This window comes from Acinonyx jubatus, chromosome E2 (genome assembly GCF_027475565.1).
Source record: "Acinonyx jubatus isolate Ajub_Pintada_27869175 chromosome E2, VMU_Ajub_asm_v1.0, whole genome shotgun sequence".
Lineage (NCBI taxonomy): Eukaryota > Metazoa > Chordata > Mammalia > Carnivora > Felidae > Acinonyx > Acinonyx jubatus.
In genome coordinates this window covers 7,838,515-7,863,980 of record NC_069396.1, presented here as the reverse complement: position 1 = coordinate 7,863,980, position 25,466 = coordinate 7,838,515, and the positions used below count along the sequence as shown (strand labels likewise).

The window sequence follows — 25,466 nt, the reverse complement described above, 5'->3', positions numbered from 1 at the left end:
GCTGCCCACAGCTCCCCAGGGGCATCTCGAACTTGCTGTCGAGCCATTTCTGTGGATTTCAGTCAAATTCTAATTTTAGTGTTCATTAAACACGGGTAATTCCCCAGCCGGTCCCTGCCTCACCTCGTACACAGAGTGCGTCGGCAATATAGGTCACCAAGGCTTCGAAAACACTCCCACATCAAAGACAAACCTTTTCATTATAAGCATTAACTTTCTAAATAATGATGAACTTGAAAAGTTTTCCAAAGCTGCAGGGTGGGTGTGAAGAGAGCTGGCATCCTCCTTGTGAATATTTGCATGAATGTGGCCTGTTATGGGGGTGACCGTTCACAAAGGTTTTGTGTTCCAGCAAGTGTAAGGGATGGAGGTATGTCTCCATCTATCCCCCATTTAGACTGATACTTATTGAGACCAATAATGTAAGGACACAACCGGAGTATGCGGTATTGGGAAAATACACTCAAGTATACGTGCACGCACACACACACACACCCATCATGGACATGACATGTCTAGAAAAAAGACTGCTTACTCAACATTTTAGGTCTTCTCATTATTATAAAGGCCAAATTCCTTATCAAAGTTGTATCAGTTAATATCTTTCAAGCTGAAAGTAACAGCAACAACAACAACAAACGGTGGCTTAGATCCTAAGGATACTTAGTACTTTACAAAACATCCCAAGTGAGTTGGCTCCAATCCTCTGGCTCACAGCCTCATGATCACAAGATGGCTGCTGAAGTGCCAAACATCAATTCTTACACAAGAGTATCCATTTGACTGGGAAGTCTTTTTTTTTTCTTCATTTTTTTAATGTTTATTTTTAAGAGAGAGAGACAGACAAAGCATGAGCAGGGGAGGGGCAGAGAAAGAAGGATACCCAGAATCCAAAGCAGGCTCCAGATGCTGAGCTGTTAGCACAGAACCTGATATAGAGCTTGACCTCACAAACTGTTAGATCATGACCTGAACCAAAGTTGGAAGTTTAACCAACTGAGCCACCCAGGCACCCCTTGTTTGGCAAGTCTTAATCCCATGATCAACTGTCACATCAAGCAGCATCCAAAAATGTTTTCTCCCTTATTCACACCTTTGCGTATGCTGTTCCCTACACGTGAACAGTCTCTCTTTTTCCTGCACACAGATAACCACCACTTATTCTAGGACACAGTGTAGGGTCAGCTCCTAAGACCTTACCCTGCAGTAGGTTACCTGTCTCTCCCACTTTTTTGCTATTATCATAGCATTTCTCCACCTTTGATGCAATTGCCCATTTATCTGTTTTCCGCCCAGGGGATGATGAGCTCAATGAGACAGCAACTATGGCAGGAACTTGTCTCTGGTTTCCCTGTGCTTTACACGGGGCCTGACTTGTCTATACGTGTTGATGGAAGGAACAAGAAGTCGAAGAGAATTGCCCAGGACCATGCTGCACTCAGAAAATCAAATCACTCTCTGTACAGGGCACAGGGGCAACTTGAGAGATGTATCTTTACCAAGGCACCGTCCACAAGATTGGATCCTGCAGACCTTCATTCCCGTTGCCCTGTCTGGAGTGCTACTGAATGACCCTAAGAGGTTAGCACACCCCTTAAGCCCCACAGAAGAGTGATGGGACTTCAAAGGAGCTGTTGAAAGAACACGGACACTTCTGCCCCAAACTCTGGGATTGTGGTGGGGGATGGTGGGGGTGGGTGGCCAGTGAGGTGGATACAGCAGGATACTTAAGCTCTTTGTCCACTGGCATCCACTTGTCAGTTTCCAAAAAAGGGCCTGGTTGTACGTCTGGGAGCAGGGCACGTCTGTGGGTGGTGGCAGGCCCAGGGAGCTGGAGCGCTTCCCTTGGGGTCGACCTTCAGGGCCTGGTAGCACAGAGTGAGAGAGGAGGAGGAGGAGAGGGGGGCACTCCCTGGGCCAGGGCCAGGCAAGCAGAGAGGTTTTGAACTCGGCAGGCACACAGGGCTGGTGTGAGAGAAGGCAAAAGACCTTGAGGCGAGAGAGATGTGGCTTCTAACGAAGAGAAGAGGTTGGCAAACAAGAGGACGCTGCAGAGTGACCACATCTCTCATTCCCCAAGAGGCAGCGTTAGAACTAACCCAAACTGGGGCGCCTGGGTGGCTCAGTCGCTTGGGCGTCCGACTTCGGCTCAGGTCATGATCTCACGGTTCGGGAGTTCGCGCCCCACATCGGGCTCTGTGCTGACAGCTTGGAGCCTGCTTGAGATTCTCTCTCTCCCTCTCGCTCTGACCCTCCCCTGCTCACGCAGGGTAATAACTGACACTGCCAGGTAGGATTGTTACGAAAATCAAATAAAGTGATATCTTTAAGTGCTTACAAGAATACCTGCCATACAGTACGTGCTACACAAATACAACACACGCACTGAGGCGAGAGAGCCCCAGGGAGAACACGGGTGTCCAGGTGACTCAGCCTTTGGGTGTCAGGCTCTGTCCACACAGCACAAGGGAAAGGGCAGAGCTGGAAGACATGACTAGTAAACTTGGTTAATGAAACCAGGCAAGGGATGCTAAGAAACAGCAAGCATACCAAGTCAGCACCTCATCTTTTTTACCTTTCCTGCTTTTAACACTCAAAACCGATCCACCTAGATTTTTTTTTTTTTTTTAACATGAGCTGGATATCTGAGTATTTGCTATTTGAATTTTACTTCACAGGCAGGGTAGAGGGAATCCGAATTCTGGTGTCAAAGAGTCATAGGATCAGGGTGTCTGGGTGGGTCAGCTGGTTAAGCATCTGACTCTTGGTTTTGGCTCAGGTCCTGACCTCACGGTTTGTGAGTTGGATGCCCCCATCAGGCTCTGTGCTGGCAGTGCAGAGCCTGCTTGGGATATGCTCATTCTCTCTCTCCCTCGCTCTGCCCCTCCCACACACTCCCTCTCTCTCAAAATACATTAAAAACTTAAAAAAAAAAAAAAAAGAGTAGTAGGATCAAGGCTATGAGCTCAACCAAACCTGAGACCCAGCAGCAGGGAGGCTCCAGAGCTGTCCTGGAAAACCTGGAGATGTTCAGAGCTGACCTCGGAAGAGAAGACCCAACTCCAAGATGAGATACACAGAAAAGAGGAAAGAACGTGGTCTTCCCCTGGACATATAAAATTAGACCATTACCATTTGACCTTTTGATCAGCACCTGTTACTAATAGAGAAAACCCATTTCAGCTTGGGGCTTGGGCCAGCATCCCAGGGCACGCTGCGCCGACATTCTCCTACCCCATGTATCCTACCAGTCCTGGAGCTAATATTGTTTCTGGGCTGCTGGTTTCCTTTGCTTATTGTTATTGACATCCAGCGCCTGTGAATCAGCAGACTGAAGGCCCCTCTGGAGCCAGGAGAGCTGCCAGCAGATGCTGACCTGCTCTCCCTCCTCCGCTGAGCAGACCGGATCCCGGCCCGGAGCGGTGGACGCAAGCCCACAGGTGCGCTGGGGAATAGGCCCAGAGGCCAGCTGTGACCGGGAAGAAGCTGGGGAGCGTGGGGCATAGAGGAGAAGCACCTGTCCAGCCACATCTGTCATCACCCTCCACGCATACCGAATGCTGCTCTGGCTGCTCCCCGTGCTACCTCTGACCCGCCCCGCCCTCCTCCGCCTCCTCCCGTGGCTGTGCACATGCTGTTCCCGCCGCCTAGGGCAGCCGGGTCCCATCTCTCTGCTCCAGCTGCACCTTGACCTCTTCTGAACTCTCTCTACTCATGCAGGATCTAAGCCGGTCTCTCTGAACCTACGGTCAAAGCCTTCTCACGTTCCATGCTACTGCTCTCAGCTCTGAGGCGTTCGCTGGCAGGAACCTGCCTTTATCCCTGCCTGTCCTTCCTACTACTGTTCCTAGCATGGAAAACGAATAAGCAATTTCTAAACACCTCAAGTGCACCTGTGGGTGTGCAAATCGCTTACCATTACAAAGCGTGTCGGTTTCCTATGGCTGGTGTGACAAATGACTACAAACGTCATGACTTAAAACGGCGTAAATTTGGGGCACCTTGGTGGTTCAGTTGGTCGAGCATCCGACTCCTGATTTCGGCTCAGGTCATGATCCCAGGGTGGTGGGATCGAGTCCCACATCAGGCTCTGCCATGAACGTGGAGGCTGCTAGAGGTTCTCTCTCCCTCTCGGCCCCTCCCCCGACACTTGCTCTCTTTCCCTAAAAATAAATCTTGTAAAACATAAATTTATTAACAGTTCAGAGGTTGGAAGTCTGAAATCACAGGGCTAAAATCAAGCTGGTGGCAGACCCACATTCCTTTGGGAGGTTCCCTGGGGAGAATGCTTTTCTTCCCCTTTCTGCCTCCTGGAGGCCCCACCATTCCTCCGCTCAGGGTCCCTTCAATCATTGCAAAGCCAGCAACACAGTGGCTTCCAATCTCTCTCCCACTCATTGTCTCCTCCCCTGGTATTCCCCACCTCCCTGCCCTGTCAACTCTCCAAACCTGCTTCTCCATCACATCTTCTTCTCTGACCCACACCCTCCTGCGCCCACCCTTACAAGGACCCTTAGCATTCAATTAGGCCCGTGCGGATAATCCAGGAAAAGCTCTCCATCTACAACACTTAATCACACCGCAAAGCCCCTTTTGCCGTAGAAGAAAACATTCACTGGTTCAGAGGATTAGGACGTAGACATCTTTGGGGGCCAGTATCTGACTACCACACAAAGGACACTGTGAAAACGCACCAGAAGGCGAGTCAGAGAGCTCTAGCTCTGACACTGTTACTTCCTCCTCTGTGACCTCGGATACATTGCCTAACCTCTCTGAGCATAATTCTTCATCCATAAAACCTCACAAAGGTACTCTCAGAAAAAGATTTACATTTAAGAAGTCCTTTAAACATCAAAACACAAAACAAGTACAAAGTCTTGTTGTTTCAGTTTTTTTTGTTTGCCCAGGCTTGGCAGCTGGGCGGCTCTTTAAAATGGTCTCAAGTGAGGTAAGGAGCATACACACACACACACCACACACACACACACACACACACACACACACAGAGCACATTTAAAACACCACAAGAAATACTACATCACAAAATTAAAGGATATGGCCAAAGCTGCATTTGAAGGCAAAATCACAACTGAATTTTTTTAAATAGATACCTGTCTATTTGAGCACCTGTTAGATACCAGGCACTATCATATTTGACTCTGGAAGCTACCCTATAAGGATACCTAAATTACACGAGGCAATGCAGTCTTAGCGATATGAGACAGCCAAGAAGTGGCAGAAGCAAAATGAATTTAAAGTGCACTTACTCACATCCTTGTCAGCCTGGCTTTATCAGGGCAGCAACTAGTTTTGCTGATTTTCTTCTCATCTGACGTGGCCAAAAGTAACACTCTTCTCATAGTCCCTCAAGGCTCCTTCTAATGTCCATGCACACTAGCCTCATTTACAAGGGCCAAGGCCAGCATCTTTTTCAGATGTCTGCCCTCAGGCTTCCCGAAACCATTCAGCCTCTGGAGGAGGCGAGCTGTGGTCCCTGGGATGTTAACATCCCCCCTGCAGATAGCCCTTAAACACTGGCTGGCAGGCGTGCTGTACTGACAGGGAAAAATCTGGTATAAGATGGCCAACGGGACTGATAGGGAAACTCCAGCCCGACCGAAGACTCCCGTTCCGGGTTCTTCTTCCTACTCCACTTGCCGCGCATGCGCCAAATTGCTACTAACGCGGAAGTAACAGACTATCCTTCGTGCTCGGGCTCAGACCTCTGGAGAGTGATCTCCTCCGGAGCCCGCCAGTGTGAAATAAACCCCCTGCCTTCCGAGATCTCTGAGTGCCGCTTGGTTATTCCGCCGGGTCATCCAGACCAGGTTCCGTTGACAGTGTAAATACCCCAGATTCCTCACACCGGATGGGATAATTTGGAGCACGTGTTTTATACCATTTCCTACAGTTTCCATTTGGGATTTGGTTTTAGGTGCCACTGTGTCAGCTAGCTTAGTATCTCGTCCCTTACAAGTTTTCTTCTCTTAACTGTACACGCATAGGGACTGCTTTCGGGGGAGAGAAGTCACAAGGACATGTAGATAAGGGAACCTAGAGATATAATGGTTCCTGACATATGTAAGGAAAAACAAAACCCTTTACTGAATTAAAAAGGAAATAGCATTAAAAACCATGGCAAGTAAAATTGACACCGAAAAAAAAAAAAAAGTGGAGAACAAGCTTGGTGTGCTTTTCACAGAACACCAACCAGAAGAGCAGATACAAGTTGAAGGGGAAGTTGGTAGCGAAGAAAAACAAGTGGCAAAGCTCCAAGTCCAACATATGGGTAATCGATGTTGCAGAAAACCAAAACAAAGGAAACAAAAGTAAAATGCAAAGCTACAATGAAGCTGAATAAGTTAATCTGTAAGCAAAAAAGCAGGCAAAATCAACATAAAGGAACCAATAGCTAGACAAAAACCTGTTTCACTGTGGTTGTGCGCTTTGTCTTTTAAACCCAAGAACAGATGACAATTAAGAGGAGTCAGGTAGAAAACGGTGGTTAACCATAAAGGAAGAAAAATCAGGCTGGCCTTCCAAGAGCACAGGGCGGAAGAAAAGTGAACAAGGCCCTTGCAAACGGTTTTTCGAACATGCATAGCCTGAGAATATTATACCCAGCCAAATGGACAGAAGCATCTGAAGACAATTAAATCACATTCTTAGATAAGTAGTGACACATGAAATTCAACATTCATTTATGATTGTAGGGAATAAAATCACTAAAGTACTAGGGGAAATAAAAAACAATAAATCCCAAATCTTTCATTTAGCCTGGATTAAAATCGCATTTAAAACAAAGGTCACAGGGGTGCATGGGTGGCTCAGTCGGCTGAGCGTTCCACTCCTGATTTTGGCTGACATCATGATGCCAGGGTCATGGGATCCAGCCCAGCAGCAGGCTCCTTGCTGAGCACAGGGAGCCTGCTTAAGGTTCTCCCTCTCTCCCCCTGCCCCTTTACCATGCTCACATGCTCACCTGCTCTCTCTCTAAAATAGAAACAAACAAACAAACAAACAAAAAGAAACAGAGGTCACAGATGAACTTGAGAGATTACGGAAGTTTGATTATTGATATAAAGCTTCAAGAATCTGATGCACAAACCATGACATCCAAGAATATCAAGGTCAGAGTTGGAGAAGAATCCGATGCTTTAAATATACCAAGAAATTAAATATTAGCGATTCATTAAAGAAACATTGAATTCTGCCTAGTTCGTTTGAAGCTATTCAGTAAGATTCTACTGTAACTTCACTCGTTTATTGCTAATAGGGAATTTTTATTTACCCTTTGTGTTTTTGTTTCAGGGAGTGGAATTTTAGTTTACTCATCAAATGTGACAACCATGAACGTTCTGAAGTTGCTGTAATTATCTCGACTGACACAAAAGTAGTCCCTCTTCTCCTGGAGTTGAGAAACCGGCAGAAAGCGCCTCTCTCCTGCCTTGTACAAATTATGGCAGAAGTGACCCTAAACGGTCACTTTAACAGAAACATTTTAAAATCAGGCTGCATCGTCACTTCTTCCTCATCAATATGCACAAAAACAGAACAAGAGATAACTCAAAATGAGGAACTCGAACATTAGCACCTTGTATAAAATGACTGGTGGTAAAGACTGAAAACTCCCCTATTGTTATAAGACACCTATTAAATTAAAATAATCATGAAAAAATAGGATACATAACAAATCGCAACCACATGTAGAGTAAAAGGAACTCCCAAGTCTTCATGACACCACCATGTATTACCACTAACAACTCCAGGGAGTGGCTGGAGGGCTCTGTTTCTCCGGACTGTCTGGGACGATCTTGGCCTGACTTGCTCACGCACCTTTGGTCAGCTGGCAGGTCATCTGGGTCTGGTGGTCAATGACACCGTCACGTACCAGTCTGGCAGTGGGCTTCGTGCCTGCCAAAGCAATATGGTGACCGGGCCCTGTCTGTCAGCACCCAGCAGGCCACCCCCGGGCCTGTTCACATGACAGTGGCCTAATTCCAAGAGAAAGAACAATCACGGCACACTGTCACCTCCACCCCAATCAGTTGGCCAAAGCAAGTCTCAGAGGCAGCGTAGACTAAAGCCTCCATGCCCGGATGGGACAAAGGGCAAAGTCTTATTACAGAGAGCACACGGACGAGAAAGGATAGAGAACTGGGAACTTTCTGATTGACTTGTGCAATCGGTCTACCACAGTGGCAAAAGAATAATGAAAGCAGGTAAAACAATGCCATCTTCTTGATATTAATGTAAATATTTACTACTGATATGGAATTAGATTCACTACATAGTCTAAATTAAGAAAGACACACTATAAAATACTGTAGTCTTATATTTTTCAAGTGAAAATATGTAAGGAACCCATAAGTCTCATATAACACCGTTAACTAGAGTGAAAAGAAAGTACGGTTTTTAAAAACATGTAAGTCAATGAGAAAAAGATCAATACTCCTTTAAAAACTAGGCAAGTAGGAGCACCTGGGTGGCACAGTCGGTTAAGCATCCGACTTCAGCTCAGGTCATGATCTCACAGTCCGTGAGTTTGAGCCCCACGTCGGGCTCTGTGCTGACAGCTCGGAGCCTGGAGCCTGCTTCAGATTCTGTGTCTCCCTCGCTCTCTGCCCCTCCCCTATTCATGCTCTGTCTCTCTCAAAAATAAATGAACATTAAAAACTGGGCAGGTGACATGAGACCATGCATAGAAGAAATGCAATTGCATGAATTAAAAACGGTCTAAACTTATTAGTAACTAAATCATTGCAATTAAACATTACACATATACACATCCATACACATATATGAGTATGCGGATATATGCACACAAACGCACATGTGCATATATTTATGTTTTTTACTTTTTATAAAAATATATAAATTTATGAATCTATTCTAAATGCATTGAAAGGATACAATTTTGCTTCCCAAATTTGCAGAGATTTTCTTAAAATGGTAACACCTGCTGTTCTCAGAGTAAAGTTACTTTTATACACCACCAATGAAAATGGAACCTAGAGTAAATTTTCTGGAAGCCGGTTTGTCAAGAGGCATCAAAAGCTTTGGTAATCGTCACATTCTCTGACAAAGTATGCCAGGAAATGAACAAGGCCTCCATCACAATTTAGCTCCAGATTTGTTCTTCTGAGTGTTATATAGAGAATACAACATTGCAAAGAACCCACGTGACCAAGTGAAGGGAGTAAATGATATAAAATTAGAGTATATCCATATATCCATATAATAGAATACTTTTCAATTACTACAATTCTGTTGACCTTGAGAGGTTCATGATACGGTAATTGAAAAGATACAGTATGTCAGGTGGACTTTTTGTTTAAATATGTGTTTATATTTATACAGACCACAAAAAGCATCAATACTAAAATTTAAATGAAACTGTACTTTCCAATTTTTTTCTTGTGCTCATTTTTCCATTTTTCTAAAATGATTTTATATTCCTATCATCAGAAAATAAAGCCACTTACTACCCAAACAGCACATTGGTGAAATATTTGCAGCAATTATCATAAACGCGGGCTCAATATCTTCTGTGTAGAGACTCCATAAGAAATACATGGCAAACAGCATAAACTCATAAAACAAGATAAACAACTAATTAAAAAAACACCTTTAATGTAGAGAAAATATATGTGAATCTTAACACTAGCTAGCATAGGATTTTTTCAATTCTAATACTTTTCCACTGGAATAATACATGTGTACAATCCTTCTAGAAAGCAATTGCACATGAATCGGAGCCTTTACATGGAAGTCACAGAGCTGTAAAAAAGTATCAGAGGAAAGTATAAGGGAATGTGTTCGTGATCTCAGGAGGGAGAAGGTCTCTCTGAACAAGACAAAAAAATAGATGCCAAAATAGAAACAATGACACCTACGCCCACACTAAAATTAAAATCGTTCTATGACAATAGACCTCACAGCTAAGTTGAAAGCAATCAAGAGATTGAGAAGCAAGGTGAGCCTTCCAGCCAAGGATGAGGAGTTCAGCAAATCATTACCCTAAAAGCAATTCTAAAGCTGAAAAAAATTAACAAAAAACAACCATTTCAGAGCCCTGGACATCACCAAAGGCACACAACAACCTGCGAAGTGTTTGTGCGTATACAACCGCTAGACTTTCGCGAAGAACAGGGCGACTCTGCAGTAGTCTCGCCTTGGACTGTGACCAGAACTGACTACCCACCACCATCACCACCACCACTGCCATCACCACCACCATCACCAGAGGGCTAGTGCCTAGCTGGCAGAGATCCGGCCAGGGTGGATAGCTTTGAGGAGTGACAGCTTCACATGCCCACCAGGACAATGCCCAAACCTGCAGGTGTTACCAGTGAAGGTGACTATCGTGGAGGCAGGGAAGGCCCATGGCTTTCCTTGTTTGAAGTTGTGGTCTTGGGGACAGCACATTCCTGGCTGAGGATGCACATGCGTGAGCGCACACACGCGCGCACACACACACAGCAGGGACTGAGCAGGACACAAACGCAGCATACCCCGCCAATGGAAGACTATCCAACAGCAGAAAGAAATAAAGTCCTGACACATTACAACATGGATGAACCTAAAAACAATTATGCTAAATGAAAGAAGTCAGATGGCAAAGACTATATATTGTATGATTCCATTTAGTCCAGAAAAGGCGAATTCATTGAGACGGAGTACAGAGCAGTGGTTGCTAAGGGCTGGGAGGTGGAAGTGTGGATGAACTGCAAATGGGCACAAGGAAAACTTCAGGGTTGGCAGAGAAGGTCTGAAAGTGTATTGTGGTGAGGCTGCACAACTCTGTAAATTCACTTAAAATTCTTGAACGGTAGACTTATGACGGTTGCATTTTATGGTGTGTGAGTCATACCTCAGTACAGTTATTTTAGAAAAGAGATAGGGAGACAATATTTGCGACATAGCTGAAAAAAAGTTGAACGTCCATAATGTACAGTTTGACACCTCGAGAGAAGAAACTCGGCAGACAGGCCGAGACAACTACAAAAGCCACATGTGAAAAGGGGACCAATTCACCTAGAAATGAGGGGAAAGCAAGACAAGACAAGACCGTATGGCCTTTTTCCATCTTCTCAAGTAAAAGACTAAAGAAAATGTCTTGTTCCCATTTTACAGATTGCAAAGAGAAGGTCAGAGTTTCAGAGTCTCACCCAAACCCGTCTCTTCCGGCGGTGAGTGAAGGTTTGCCACCATGAACTTGCACGGTCCCTCCCCCACAATCTTAGTCCCTATCATCCCCAATCCAGCGTCTATGTACACAGTGAAGATATTGAGACATTACAGGTTGGGAGGGACTGGGCAAGGCTCGCTGAGCTCCGTAACGCACCCTGTCAGGCATTTGTAGTATTCTTATTAACACCTAATGGTCCATCAAGGCTCATTATGGATTTTTGTTTTGCTCTTCGTGGCTAGATTAAGATTTCATTAATGCCAATTTATCACCAGGGCCCTAAGTCTAGCTAGTGTCGCTATGGCTTGTGGTAGAAGCCGCGGTTGGTGCAGTTTCGGAGATTTCCCCAACCCCCACCTCGGGCCGCAATGTCAAGGACCCTCCTCTGTCAAGAGAGCCGGTGCGCAGGGGCTGGCGCATCACGGCCTCTGCAAGCACCAGCTTAGAGCCAGAAGTCCTCGGCTATCGCCCCAGCCTCTCCCTTGTGTTTCAGTCTCCTCTCTTGTAACAAAACCACCCCTCCAATCTTGCTGCACTTGGGGAGAACGGAAGACAGGCTGGGTGGGAACAGGCTTAGGAAAACGTGGCAGAGAAATAGGCTTCGTTAGAGAGAGGGCCTACCTTAAGCCGCGTAGAACAGACACCCAGCCTCAGCCTTTAGGAAACCACATTGATCTGGCTTTCAAAAAACAGAGCCAACCCAAAAGCGACCTAGACCAAACATACTGTATTCAAAATAAAAGGCAAAGATCTCCTTACCCTGACAAAAGCCTGCATTCCCAGGGTTCTGTAGCAAGGATGCTGGGTCTGTGCAGATCTTCCCACAGGAGACTGCAGAGCCTGGGAGGGAAGAGTAAGTTGGAGTATTTGGGACTCGGGAGGAGCGACCAGCCTACTGTCTTCCCATGACTGCCGGCAGCGTGCAGCAGGTGAGAATGAAGCCCGAGGCGTGATTCTGAATCAGAGTCACCTGGGCACCAGTTTGCTTGGCATTAAAAGCTCCCCTAGTTAATTCTGATATTTCCTTAAGTGCAGGGCTCCTTGTCTTACTACAGAGGATCTCAAAAGTAACTATGTATCAGGATCACAAGGAAAGTTACTAAAGACAAGAGCCCAGGATCCTTGAAATAAGACAGAGGACTTTGTATTTTTGCCAGGTTCTCCGAGTGATCTTGATATGACCCAAGACTGGGAACCAGTGAATCAGCAGATTGGCAATGTCTGCTGGGTCAAGCCATCCAACCATCTGGGGAAGGAGCCACTATGAACTAAGTGGTGTTACCTGTGCAATGCCTGGCTTGTAGCAGGCCTGAGTAAATAACCACACCTGACTTACCTAGCACACGCTGCAAGAGAAGAGTTCTGGCACTTTAGGACGCTGGACACAACCCAAAGACTCCCTCTATGCATCGGTTTGTAAACTACGATCAGCTCCCCATATCTTGCCCCAGCCCTGTGCAAGAACCACCCATGGACATGAACAGTGGATATCCAACAGTGCCTTAGTATCAACAGCTTAACAATGTGCATTAAGGGAACAGTGATGCTAGGAGGTGGGGGAAGGAGAAAGACAAGGGCTATTTACTAGGAAATCCCTCCCTTTGGGGACTTTCTGTCCACTGCCTGTCTCAAGGTATTTGTAATGAAATCTTCAAAAGCTGGGGATGAGCCAAAACAGGGTTTGTGTTAACAGAGATCAAAGCTCCTTACCATTCTAAGGGCTCCCCCAACACAGTGTGTACTAATTATTCAAGGATAAAATGGGATGGGGTGACACAAAAATCATTCATTCATTCATTTATTCGTTCATTCACTAAGTGCGCAACGCTCGAGGATCTGGATTCTGGGATCAGGATGCCTGGTTCTGCCACTTCTAGCTACGTGTTTGCGTTGTTTAATACCTGTGTGTCTTAGTTTTCTCTCCCATTAAGTAGGGATGACAACAGTATCTACCTCCTGGGGAATCTGGGAGGACTTGACACGTTGTGTAAGTATCAGGACACTGTCAGACGCATAGTAAGTGCCATGTAAGTGCTGCCTGTTATAATTCATTTACTTTCTCACAAGGCATGCTGGTGAGGCACACCTGGAAATCCCCACCCTGCACTCAAGGGCCTTCCAAACAGGCAAAGGAGACGGGCAGGCGAGAGTCAACTGCTACAGTCCCGTGTGGTTGGGCTACAGGTCAGAGATGGCAAGTAGTGACGGAGGGAACGCAGATGCGGGCGCAGAAGCCAAACGTCCCAGAGCGAGAACTGGGGGACTCTCAGAAGCTCTCCCGAAACAGAGCCCCCAAGCATGAGCCAACTGAACAATGTGAGGGGTAGTTTTCAAAATGCATATTCCCTGGACCCATCCCTGGAGACTCAGAGTCCCTAAGTTTGCAAAGGGCCCCAGGGTTACCCATTTGCAGTCCCCCTAGCAGGTTCCAATCTTCAGCCAGGCTTGGTGGGCACCGGCCTAGGGGTAGAAGATGCGTACGAAAAGGACAGGAAGGAGCTCATGGGTGAAGAGAGAAGTGGGCAGAGGTTGGGGACCCCACCACATGGCCTGGCCAGACCTTCAGCTTGAATCCTAATCTAAGTCAGAGCCCTACATCCCCACTGCACGCTAGATGCTCTCCCTCCAGTCCGAGTCAGAGCCCGAGAGCCTCTGACCCCTGTTGCTAGTTTCGGACCGCTTCTCTTCCCTCTTCCTTCAGAGATATTCCCCCACTTTGGAAATGGATAATTACTTAGAGTGTTGGCTTGTTTTCTTGCCTACCGGACATGAACTCCATTCTCTGCTCCTTCATCACTGGGTGGCAGGCACGCAGCATGGTGCCTGGCACGTAAGAGCAGCTCAATACACCTGCTGCCTCACGAGTGATCTGGGTCACTGCATCCGCTGGGTGAGGACAGCTCAGGAACATCTGAATTTGTTTACTCAGAGTCACAGACTTCTGCCTCCCAACCACTGTCAAGCTCAGGCCCGACTCTTTTTGCCTCCTTGATGCTTTTTCACCATTTTTTTTTTAAATTTCTCCGAGGCTGGTGCTTCTTCCCAAAAAATTCTCTGAGTGTCTGGAAAGGCCTTACGTGCTCGATCTGAGGCAAGCCCACTCACTCTTGGACTCTACCTTCCGAGCACTTCCAAGGACTCTCATCCTTCCGAGATGGCGCTCAGGGTAGAGTTCCATTTTAAACTTGATGGGTGAATTCTTCCGTTACATTTGAACCAAGCTGACGTAAGAAGAGCACGCAGCCCTCCCGTCCACAAATTTCATTTCCCCGATCATGAAAAACGCGGACTGTTCGTGAAAAACTCAGAAAAACAAATGAAAACCATAAATTGAAATAGGGCCTCAAAATGTACCTTTCCAAACCCAATGAGACCCATATTTCAACTGGACTAGGAAAGATCCCAAGAGTGTGATAAATATTGCCATGAACTCTAGAGGCCTGGCAGATAATTGAGGAATCAGAATGCGGAAGGTTAAAAGGAATTCCGGTCCAGGAACTGTGGGCCCAGATGTTAGTGTCATTTGCCTTAAATAGAAAGGCCAGGTAAAAATGATTCCAACGGAAACAGAGCAGCATCACCAAACTCCAGCCAAACACTATCATCCACCAAAGCCAAAAAGCAGTTCTGTCACTCATCCGTTCGACAAAGCTTTAATGAGCATCTTCTATGAGCCAGGCACGTCCTAAATCCTGGGAATATGGCACAGAACCAAACTGACAAAAATCCCTGCACTTAAGAAGCTTATCTGCTCATGGAGGAGATGCACAGTAAACACGTAAGTGACTTTATACTGTGATGAGTAGTGGAAAGTGCTATGAAAATAAAACAAAACAGAGCCGGAAGAGAGAAGATGCCAGAGATGGGGGGATGCTTGGAACAGGGTGGACAGAGCTAGACTCATGGAAACGGCAGCATTTGATCAAAGATCAGAAGGGGGTGAGGGATTGGGACACCTATGTGCCTCAGTCAGTTAAGCGTCCGACTTCAGCTCAGGTCATAATCTCACAGTTCATGGGTTCGAGCCCTGCATCAGGCTCTGTGCTGACAGCTCAGACCATGGAGCCTGCTTCTATCTCCCTCTCTCTGTTCCTTCCCCACTCACGCTGTCACTGGTTCTCTCTCTCTCTCTCTCTCTCTCAGAAATAAACATTAAAATTTTGTTTTTAAAAAAAGAGGTGAGGGACTGAGTCACGTGGATTTCTGGGGGTAAAACCTTCCAAAACAGAAGAAACAAAGTGTGCTAAGTTTGTGAGGTGGGAACAGGTCTGGAATGTTAACACAAGGTGGCTGGAGCAGTGTGAAGGAGGGCAGGAGAGAAAGGCGGGGCTGAGCAGAGACTGCAGGCTGGCAGGGAGGCAGAGGCTAGCACAGTGCAAAGAACCCAGTCTTTTTTTTTGGTGGGGGGAGGGGCGGTTATAATTCTATATTATCTTTAGTTTGTTGCTCAAATTATTCCAACTTTGGCTATTGGAATCTCTTCCAGGTGGGCTCCTGTGTTCAACATGCCCTTTATCTTCATTATTTTTTTAAATATAATTTATTGTTAAATTGGTTTCCATACAACACCCAGTGCTCATCCCGACGAGTGCCCTCCTCCATGCCCATCACCCACTTTTCCCTCTCCCCCACCCCCCATCTACCGTCAGTTTGTTCTCAGTATTTAAGAGTCTCTTATGGTTTGCCTCCCTCCCTCTCTGTAACTCTTTTTTTCCCCTTCCCCTCCCTCATGGTCTTCTGTTAACTTTCTCAAGATCCACATATGAGTAAAAACACATGGTATCTGTCTTTCTCTGCCTGACTCATTTCACTTAGCATAATACCCTCCAGTTCCATCCATGTTGCTACAAATGGTCAGATTTCATTCTTTCTCATTGCCAAGTAGTATTCCACTGTATATATAAACCACAATTTCTTTATCCATTCATCGGTTGATGGACATTTAGGCTCTTTTCATAATTTGGCTATTGTTGAAAGTGCTGCTCTAAACATTGGGGTACACATGCCCCTGTGCATCAGCACTCCTGTATCCCTTGGGTAAATTCCTAGCAGTGCTATTGCTAGGTCATAGGGTAGATCTATTTTTAATTTTTTGAGGACCCTCCACACTGCTTTCCAGAGCGGCTGCACTAGTTTGCATTCCCTCCAACAGTGCAAGAGGGTTCCCGTTTCTCCACATCCTCGCCAGCATCTATAGTCTCCCGATTTGTTCATTTTAGCCACTCTGACTGGCGTGAGGTGGTATCTCAGTGTGCTTTTGATTTGTATTTCCCTGATGAGGAGCGACGTTGAGCATCTTTTCTAATGTTCCCCGTGAGATGAAAAAGTTAACGAGAGTTTGAGGAGCAAAAAACAAAGAGCAAACTGAAACTTTCATCTCCTGCAATCAGAAACATGGTTTGAAGATGGCTAATGAGCCAGCAGGGTAGCAAATGCCTCCAGACACAATTTAATGTCACCTAAGTTCTTTGGCATACCGGCAAGGGTGCCCCACATTTGGGCAACACAGCACAACTCTTTCCCTTGAATTCAGACATGGTTACTGGTCCACTTGAGAATATACTTCTTTCACCAGAAATGAGAGAAATTGACATTTCCAGATATTAAATGGGTTCCCTGTTATTTTTAGGGCTTGGGCAGCTGAAGCCGCTGAACTCAAATGTGCTCCCTTGATCAAAGAGGCCTAAAAGGATTCCCCAGCCCTGAGAGCTGTGTCTCTAATAGGATTATGCCTGAATTAAACGACGGAACCATTTATGACTTAGGGCACTCTCTGGCTTTGAAGTTTGCCTCAACAAATGATCCATTTTTATATAAACCAGAGCTGGAGAATGACAAGGAAGCCTGCAAGTAGTCCCAAATGGAGAGCTTTGTACAAGATAATCGGGGGAGAAGAAACATTTGAACTAACACTCTGGATCTGCCTTTGAGCAAATGATGGCATAGAGAGAAAATGTTTTTTCTCTCCTGAAGCATTTGACAAAGCTGAGGTCATTTTTTTTACTCAGAAGCAGAACGTGTCCAACATCTTCCAACCGTGTGTGTGTGTGTGTGTGTGTGTGTGTGTGTGTGCACGTGTGTGTGTGTGTGTGTGTGTGTGTCCGTGCAGGAGCACATGTGTTTTCACGAGCTTAGTGCAAACTCCCTTACAGTGTTTCTTCAGTCAACATGCATCAGGTACCCACAGGGTGTCAAGTGGAGACAGGTTAATAAAACATGGGTTTTTTTCCCCCTCAAACTGCTCACAGAGAGAAGAGGAAGGAGACACAGAAGAAGGGGAAGAGGTAGATGGAGGGGAGAGGAGGTGGGGGGAGGAAGAAAATAGGGAAGAGGAGCAGGGACAGAAGTCCCTAGCTCTTGACTTTGGCTTGGCCATATAACTTGCTTCACCCACTGGCATGTTAGCAGGAGTGACAAAAGTCTTGCCAGGGGGTTGAATGGCTGAGTTTGCTGGCTTGTCCCTCTGCCATCGCCATGAGAAGAGCAGGCTTCGACTAGCCTGTGGCTCCAAGGAGGATGAGGGACACGTGGAGTAGAGCCACTCCCACTGACTCCCAGCCAACCCACCGTCATGTGGCTATGACCAGCCAAGTTGAGCAGAGTCACCCAACTAAGTGCAGATGACTTCATCTGAAACACAGATGCTGAAGAAATTAAAAAAAAAAAAAAAAGATTCTTTTAAGCGCATGAATTTTGGGAGGTGTTTATACAGCAATGGTTAAATAACACAAGCGTCATCTTCATTTTACAGATGTGGAAGCAGAGGCTACAAGAGGTTAACAATCTGCTTTGCTCAAGGTCATTGTTCAGTGGTAGGATTAACAAGCAACTCTGTCTGGACTTTGAAGCCCATTCTTCATTGTTATGAAATTCTATCCATTGCTGAATCAATTCTTAAATGTTAAGTCATTCTCCCTACAGCATCAGTTGTTTCCTTTATATTAGAGAGTAACCTTCTAGTGACAAACTAACAGATTCACAGAAAAAGTCAATAGGACCTTTCTGACTAGGAAAATATATACATAAAACAGTGTCACATAGCTCAAGTTCCTCCGACAAAGCCCTGTGGGTCTGACAGCAAACACAGAAAAGACTTAAATTTTAATTTAAATGTAAGGGTTTCTTTTGGCCCTGTAACAACTCATCTCTCTTTAATTTATCAGGAGCCCCAGTAATAAAATAAGACCCAAATCTTCCAAAGTATAAAATATATCTACTCTCAGAAGGTTTGCAAATTACATATTACTTAGCACTGACTTTCTTCTCCTGCTTAGATTGCCTTTTGGCTGCACCAGAGCTAGAGGGATGTGATGCCAGAATCACCTGACGGTTTCATGAAAAAAATCCACCAGTCCAAAGGCAAAGCCTGTCCACCCCCTCGCTCCAGACCTCCTAGAGCTCCGTGTGAAGAGATGCTGACTGAGTTCCGGTGACCAAGTGACATGGATGTTTTTACAGAGTGGCTGATGTTCCACTTCCCTGGGGAGGTCGGAGCAGGCTGACCTCCCCGGGCGGTGCACCTGCTGTGCGTTACATGTGTGCCTGCTGTCTGCACGAGCTTGTGGATCTTACCTAGATCATTTTCACAGCATCTGTGAGATATACAATGTCCTCTTTTTCGAAGTTAGAAAACAGAAGACAGGAGAGCTTTAGGAACACTCACACCGAAGTTACTCAACTAGGAAGGAGGAGAATCAATATTCGAGAACTTTTCCAGCCCTGTACCTTACATGGTGCTTCATTAAAACAAATTCCTAAGTGGAAAAAAATAATAATTTATGAGTTAAAAAAAAGCTTCTGTTGAAGTACTGGGGTTGGTGAATAGGAGACTGTGTAAGATAGGATGCTCTTAGCTGCATGTAAGAAAAATCAATTAACGGTAGCTTACGTAAGGAGATGTAAACGTTTATCTCATGTAACAGAGAGTCCAGAAGCGTCGAGACTCCAGGGTTGGTGGATTCAGGGACAGGCACTGAACGCAGCAGAAGTACCACCACTCTTGTGCCCTTGGTGGACAGGCACCCACCAGCCACAGTATTCTTCCGGCGGAGGCCAGACGTCCTCAGTCTTTCTTAACTTGGTTAAGAAAGCTATTATCAATTAACTAGAGTTGGCAAGTAGGATAAAATGTATTCTTTTCTGAATCTGACTCTTGCCCGCTGAATAAATAATGCCGAAGCACCTGCCATATCCCCAGCAATCCTGACAACCAAAATAGCGGGAAATGGAACAGAAACAGAGCAAATGGTGCTGGCCCTGGACAGTCCAAAATCTTGCTGGAGAGACAAAATACAGACACACAGAACAATGAACAGATTTATTTTAAAGCTGCATTCCTGCAGCTAGTAGAGAACAGACTGTCTTCATCACTGGTCAAGAAGATGCTCTGTAAAGGGATAATACGGAGAGTTCTGTGGTTTTCACTTTTGACCTGGGTCTTGCAACATTCTTACTAGTGGAGCCCCCACTTCAATCAGAATGAGTCTTGCACTGATTTCACTTTATTTTTCTATTTATAAACTATCTTCCCAAAGCTAGAGAACTTCTGACAAAACACAGGACTTGTTTTTAGAAAAAAATAGGGTTTGTGTATTAAATATCGATTTGTTCAACCATTAATAGAATGATGTCAATGTTTATTATGCTGTGGAATTTGTTTCAGAATTCTGACCATGATTACAAAGATTTTTTATTTTATTTTATTATCTTATTTTATTTTTTTACAAAGATGCTTTTAAATGAATATATGCTATTGTTTCCATTCAGACCTAAAATAACTTTTAAAAAATACTTCATTTATTCAACTTGTTTACAAAAATTCCTGTTCCCTCCTTCCAGGTGCTTCATAACTTAGATAAAACCCGGATTCACAATATTGATTTCAGATTTCACGTTTTGCATCAAATTTCATTAAAGAGATATCTTCTTGCTTTGGACTCTGAAGATACCCCTGGCTGAAATTCCAACTGTGCTGCGGGCTTTTAATATGAGGTCTGCGTGGACTGGTGTGTAACACCTCATTTACGGAGTCATGGGAATGACAATCACATCCTTGGGTATCTGGGATGGCCTGTTCTCAGCCAGGGAGCCAGATGGAACACCACCAGCATTTAGAGACCAGACAGATTACCAGGAAGAGGAATGGCTGCATCTGGAGTCATGCACAGAGTCAAGAAAAATGTAAATTTAAGACCGAGTGAAAATTTGTCATGTCACAAATTCTCAGACTTCTTTGGCCACTAATCACTTCCGTGGTCACAACACAGCCTTGTACCACACCATTCACCCGTCATCACTGCCAAAGCACTATTTTCAGTGGGCTATTGCTAACCCGGCTGTGGGCCCGCACCTCTGTTTCAAGCCAGCACTGCCCCCTCCCAGTCTTACCTTCTCCAATGCTGCCAGTGATATTTGGTTTCAGTTTATAATATAATCCATAAAATATGCAAGCCATTTATTTTTCAACTTTTACAACTCGATCTTTAAAACTCTTTGGAGATTTTATCTTCCAAATTTAGTATTTTTAATTTTCCTAATGGTAGTCTACCTTAATTTGGCCAATGAGGGCAAGTAACGAAGCTTTCGGAACCCTGATAAGATATAATTTGTTACAATAAATATAATAGAGCAGGTTTCAGTTAAATGTAATTTTTTTTCTTATTGTGAAACAAAGACATGCTCATTACAATCAATTCAGACCCTCTCCAAAAGTATAAGGAAGAATTTAAAAGTCACCTTCAATCTCCCAGAACAACCATGGTTAGCATGTTGGGGCCTATCAACGAAGACGCACTCACTGTCACGTGCCCATATGCACACGTGAGCACATTTTCCATAAGATGGGATCGTGCATACTTGACTGCCAGCTTTTTTTCACTCAATAATATACCATGGGCATTTTTTCCCATGTCAATAAGCACAGATTTTCACAATCAAATTAAATGCTGCAGAAGATCCCACCTGCTGACTGACGTACCAAAATGCATTTTGCTAATCCTTTGTAGATCATTTAGGGTAATGCCAACATTTCAATGTTATAAATCACCTTGCTGGGAAGATGTGCTAGCATCCTTCCCCAGCCATGACCTGGCTGACCTCTCAAAAACAGAATAATGGACCTGCTATTCTGCTGCTGCAAAACCTTTTACGCTCACCACCGTCTGTGGACATCACAGGGGAGAGGACCCAGTGCCTGCGAACGCAGGGCCCGCAACTAAGCGGAGGACCCCCATGGTCCGTCCGCCAGGAGCTGAAGCACAGAGGTCTCTAGAGACTTCTTCACGAGTTTACACAAGGTGTTCTCCAGAGCGGCTCCAGAAGTAACTGGGAGACTGGAAGGTGGAAAGCTGGAAATCTTACCCAGTATTGTGAGGGACAATTCAGAGAAAGACTGTTCTCAGTCCCATTCCTGTGACTGGTCTCTGAGTGCTGGGAGAAAACTTGCATTATAAAAAGAACGAACGAATGGTCATGTTGTGAAGGCGCCACCAGCGATGGGGCCAGCTTCTCTTCAGTTCTCCCCAGAAACAAAACAGATGAAGAAGTCTCACCGTCATCGCTTTTAGAAGCCAGCCCAGAGACCGCAGGCAGAACCTTCACTGACCCTTGACAGTGCCTGGGACTGCAGTTCGGAAGCCACCAGCCCAGGAAAGGCCACCGCCCAAGAGCGGCTTTATCCATTATCCAATGCTGCCTCCTTCAGCCGGCCTTTTGCAGGTGTACTTTCTCTCCCAAAGGAACGCAGTTGCTAACTTTCTTGTTTTTGTAGCCAGGGCTTTAAGAGTGTGGTGGCAGGACGCTCGGTGGCCCACGACCACTCCCTGTGAGGCAACTTCAAAGTCAGGTTGCAGACTCTTTCCCTCATGACGAACGGGCAACATGGCAGTTTGTTTTCTTAGGCCTCTGCCGTCTTAAACGGTTCATAATTGCCACAATCTCTCCGAAATCAGTTGTTTCTACAATTAATGACTGATTTCACAGGGCATTAACCATCCCCAGTAACAGTTCATTAACTGCTGGCAAGCGGGAATATGCCGCCGTTCGAAGGCACTTACGCTGCGTTCAGAGGACCCGTGCCCGCAGGGAAATAACAAGGAAGACGGCCTTTCTGGGCACCTGGAGTCACAGCGCAGGGTCGCAGATCCCCGCAAGATACTTTTGGTGTCTCCAGTCGGGCCTGAAGCTGCGGCCAGGCGGCCAAGATGCCAGGGGGTGGCGCTGGGACCAGAGTGGGAAGGAACCGTGGCCCGTGACGGGGAGGACTACAGCAGTCCACGACAAGCTCCCGTGATTAGTGAAGGCAGGTGGTGGCAGGCCGCGGAGGGGGACAGCAGGAGGTCTGTGCAAAGGGCAAAAGGGAAGGTGACTGCTGCTTGCAGGGGCTCCAAGCTATTGCCTGCCCCCACACGCTGGACCTGAAGCTTCTCTAGAGCAAGAAGCACTCTGGCACGGCATCCCCGGGGCCTAGCCCAGTACCTGGCACAGGCTACGTGTTGAGTAAGTGAACAAACTAGACGCAGAGGGGAGTTCGAGGCCAGAGCGAGCCTTGCTGAATACAGAATAGAGACCTACACCTACAGGGAAGCGGAGGCAAACCCTTATGCATGAGCTGGGCCAAATGGAGACCTAGAACGGGCTTGAGAGCACGCTTTCCAGACTCTGTGTTCCAGGCTGGTATTGAGCTGGCTTCCACGACGAGCTACGGGGTGGCTCAACTTTCTAATGGTCCTACCTTGGCAAGGCTGGCACGGGAACTGAACGGGCCTGGGGAGCCCGCCGGCAAAGGTCCATACCAGTGCACCACCAGGAGAGGGTGAGTGGGGAGGTAATGTTCCCCAAATACGGTGTAACCCTATAATGGCCAACGAGACCTCCATTTTGGCCCCCATTACGCCTTCAGCCTCACCCCAAACTCTTCTCTTTCCTTGCTTCTATCACACTGGCTTCGTCCTACATGCCATATTGTTTCCCACTTTTGGGCCTCTGCACACACTATTGTCTCTGTATCTAATGTGTTCCCCTTCCTTTGGTTCAGCTGATGCCCAGATGTCTCCTGAACTGAGCTCTCACTGTCTCTGCCAGAGAAATCTCCATCGGAAACGCTCTTAGTACCCGGTGCCCTTTGTAGCACAGGTGCAACTTGTCAGTGTTGTGTCACCATGTGGTTAATGTTGTCATTCCCACTCACAACCAAACTCCAGATAACCCACGTGCACTGTGTTCAGCCCTGTTTCTCCAGTGCCTAGCACCATGCCTGGAACGCAGTAGGTTTTCAAAACATTTTTGCTAAATGAATGAAGGCATGTGAACGGGTCCTTCATTTTCCAGTGGGTGACAAGATTGGAGTCAATGAACTGGAGGAATCTGCCACGTCCTTCAGCAAACAGGCTGTCTTCACGACATACACCTTTGACCATCTTAGGGGAGTATGAAGATTTTACTGGAAATAATCATTAATAGACAAAGCAAATCAAGGCCAGAAATGGCTTGTTTTCACCCTGTGTGTTGTCTTTTGCCTATTCAGGCTAAAACAGCACATTTCCTGGGAGGCTGGGTATCTTTACAGATGAATTCACCACTTTGAAGCATTTGACAAAGGTTGACTTGTTCCCATCTAAGTTGACACCCTTTCCTGGGTTTCATGGGTCTCTGGCCTGAAAAATACATTGAAAACATCTCAAAGCCTTAGTAAAGTTAATTTGGAATCCGTTGACTTCATCTTTATGGTGGGCATTGCAAATCACTTTCAGGATCAGCGTGTTTTGGGTTTTGTTTTTATTTTTGTTTGCGCCCCTTAAAAATGGAAAGAAGAAGAAATACGCCCCAGGGGAGGCTCACGGCTGGCTGGGACTGTTGGAGTTTTGTCATCTGAAGCTCCACTCGGGGCAGAAGGGGGCCAGGATTAGGGGGCAAAGCAGCAAATGAGCTCAGAGAGGCAGGAACAAAAGCTGAAAGAGGTGACCTCACCTCACAGGGCCAAAGGAACAAAGCTCCCACCCAGCCCTCGGCCACACTGCTTCAGCTTGGTCCCGGTCTTTGTAACCACAGCTTAACAGTTTACGTGGGTGACGTGCACAGTGCTTTCACGTTCATTAACTCATTTGATCCTCACAACTCGGGGGAGGAGACTGGGGCAGGACTTTGTCGGCTGGGAGAAAAACAGAAACTCAGCTTGCAAGGGACAGTGACCCACTCTTTTGACCCCCTCGATCAGTTTTCATTGTCGTATGTAACCCTTCCTACCAGCTTCAAAATAATACTTACTGAGAACTTGCTCTGTTAACACCAAAGACTCTGCAAAATGTGTTACATGCATTATCGTATTTAATCCTCTCAATAACACCATGAGGGTGTGTACTTCCTTCATGAGGCTGCTGGAATGAATCACCACAAGTTTCTTTGAACAATGGAAATTTAGTCTCTTGGAGCTCTGGAAACCGAAGTCCAAAGTCGGTGTCGCTGGCTAAAATCAAGGTGCCAGAAAGGCTGCTTCTTTCTGGAAGCTCTGGGGCAGAATCCCTTCCTTGCCTCTCCCAGCTTCCACTGGCTGCTGCCATTCCTTGGCTTGCGGCCCCATCATTCCAGTTTCCAAGGCCAGCATATTTAAATCCCTCTCTGTATTCATCTCCGTCCTCTATGTGTCTCCTCCTCTGTGTGTCTGTGAAATCTGCTTCTGCCTCCCTCTGTGAGGATCCTTGTGATAGCACTAAGAGCCCACCTGGATTATCCAGGATCATCTTCCCCTCTCAAGATCCTGAACTTTAATCATACCCACAAAGTCCCTTTTCCCACTGAAGCTAAAACTTGCAGGTTCCGGGGATTGGGACATGCGTATCTTTTCAGCCTATCACAGGCAGGTAATGTTCTTCCCGCTGCGCAGGCAGAGGAAACTGAGGCATGAGAGATGAAATCACATGCCCAAGGAGATGAGACTAGGGCTTGACCCAGTCACTGTCACCAAAGCCCACTAAGCCGTAACGCTTTCCGAACTTGCCTACCACCCGCGCGCTCTTCTTAAAGAAACAAAAGACAACTCCAAAGACAGTCTAATTATTCTCCTCCGGGCATTAAGTCTGAGGTTAGCAGGGACTGTGGCCAAGGAAGCACAGTGCCCAGGAAAGAAGCCTCAGTCCCCCTTCCACACACACTCACACCAGACCACTCATCTTACTCTGTGAACAAGTGAGTCGCTTCGGAGAGGCTCTCAGCTTGAGAACCACATCTTGTTTCCCGCGAAAGCCTTCTCAAGGCGTAGCCCCCTCACCTCGCCCCGTCT

General features: G+C 46.1%; 1 long non-coding RNA gene across 4 annotated transcripts in view; it reads right to left on the bottom strand.

Annotated features, from left to right (window-relative positions):
• Nucleotides 1-25,466, bottom strand: part of LOC106984023 (uncharacterized) — a 798,380-nt gene that overhangs the window by 639,756 nt on the left and 133,158 nt on the right. For all 4 annotated transcript variants that reach the window (XR_008293707.1, XR_008293706.1, XR_008293705.1 and 1 more), the window contains one exon: nucleotides 11,951-12,031. This is a non-coding gene — a long non-coding RNA (uncharacterized LOC106984023). The remainder of the gene's footprint in view (nucleotides 1-11,950; nucleotides 12,032-25,466) is intronic.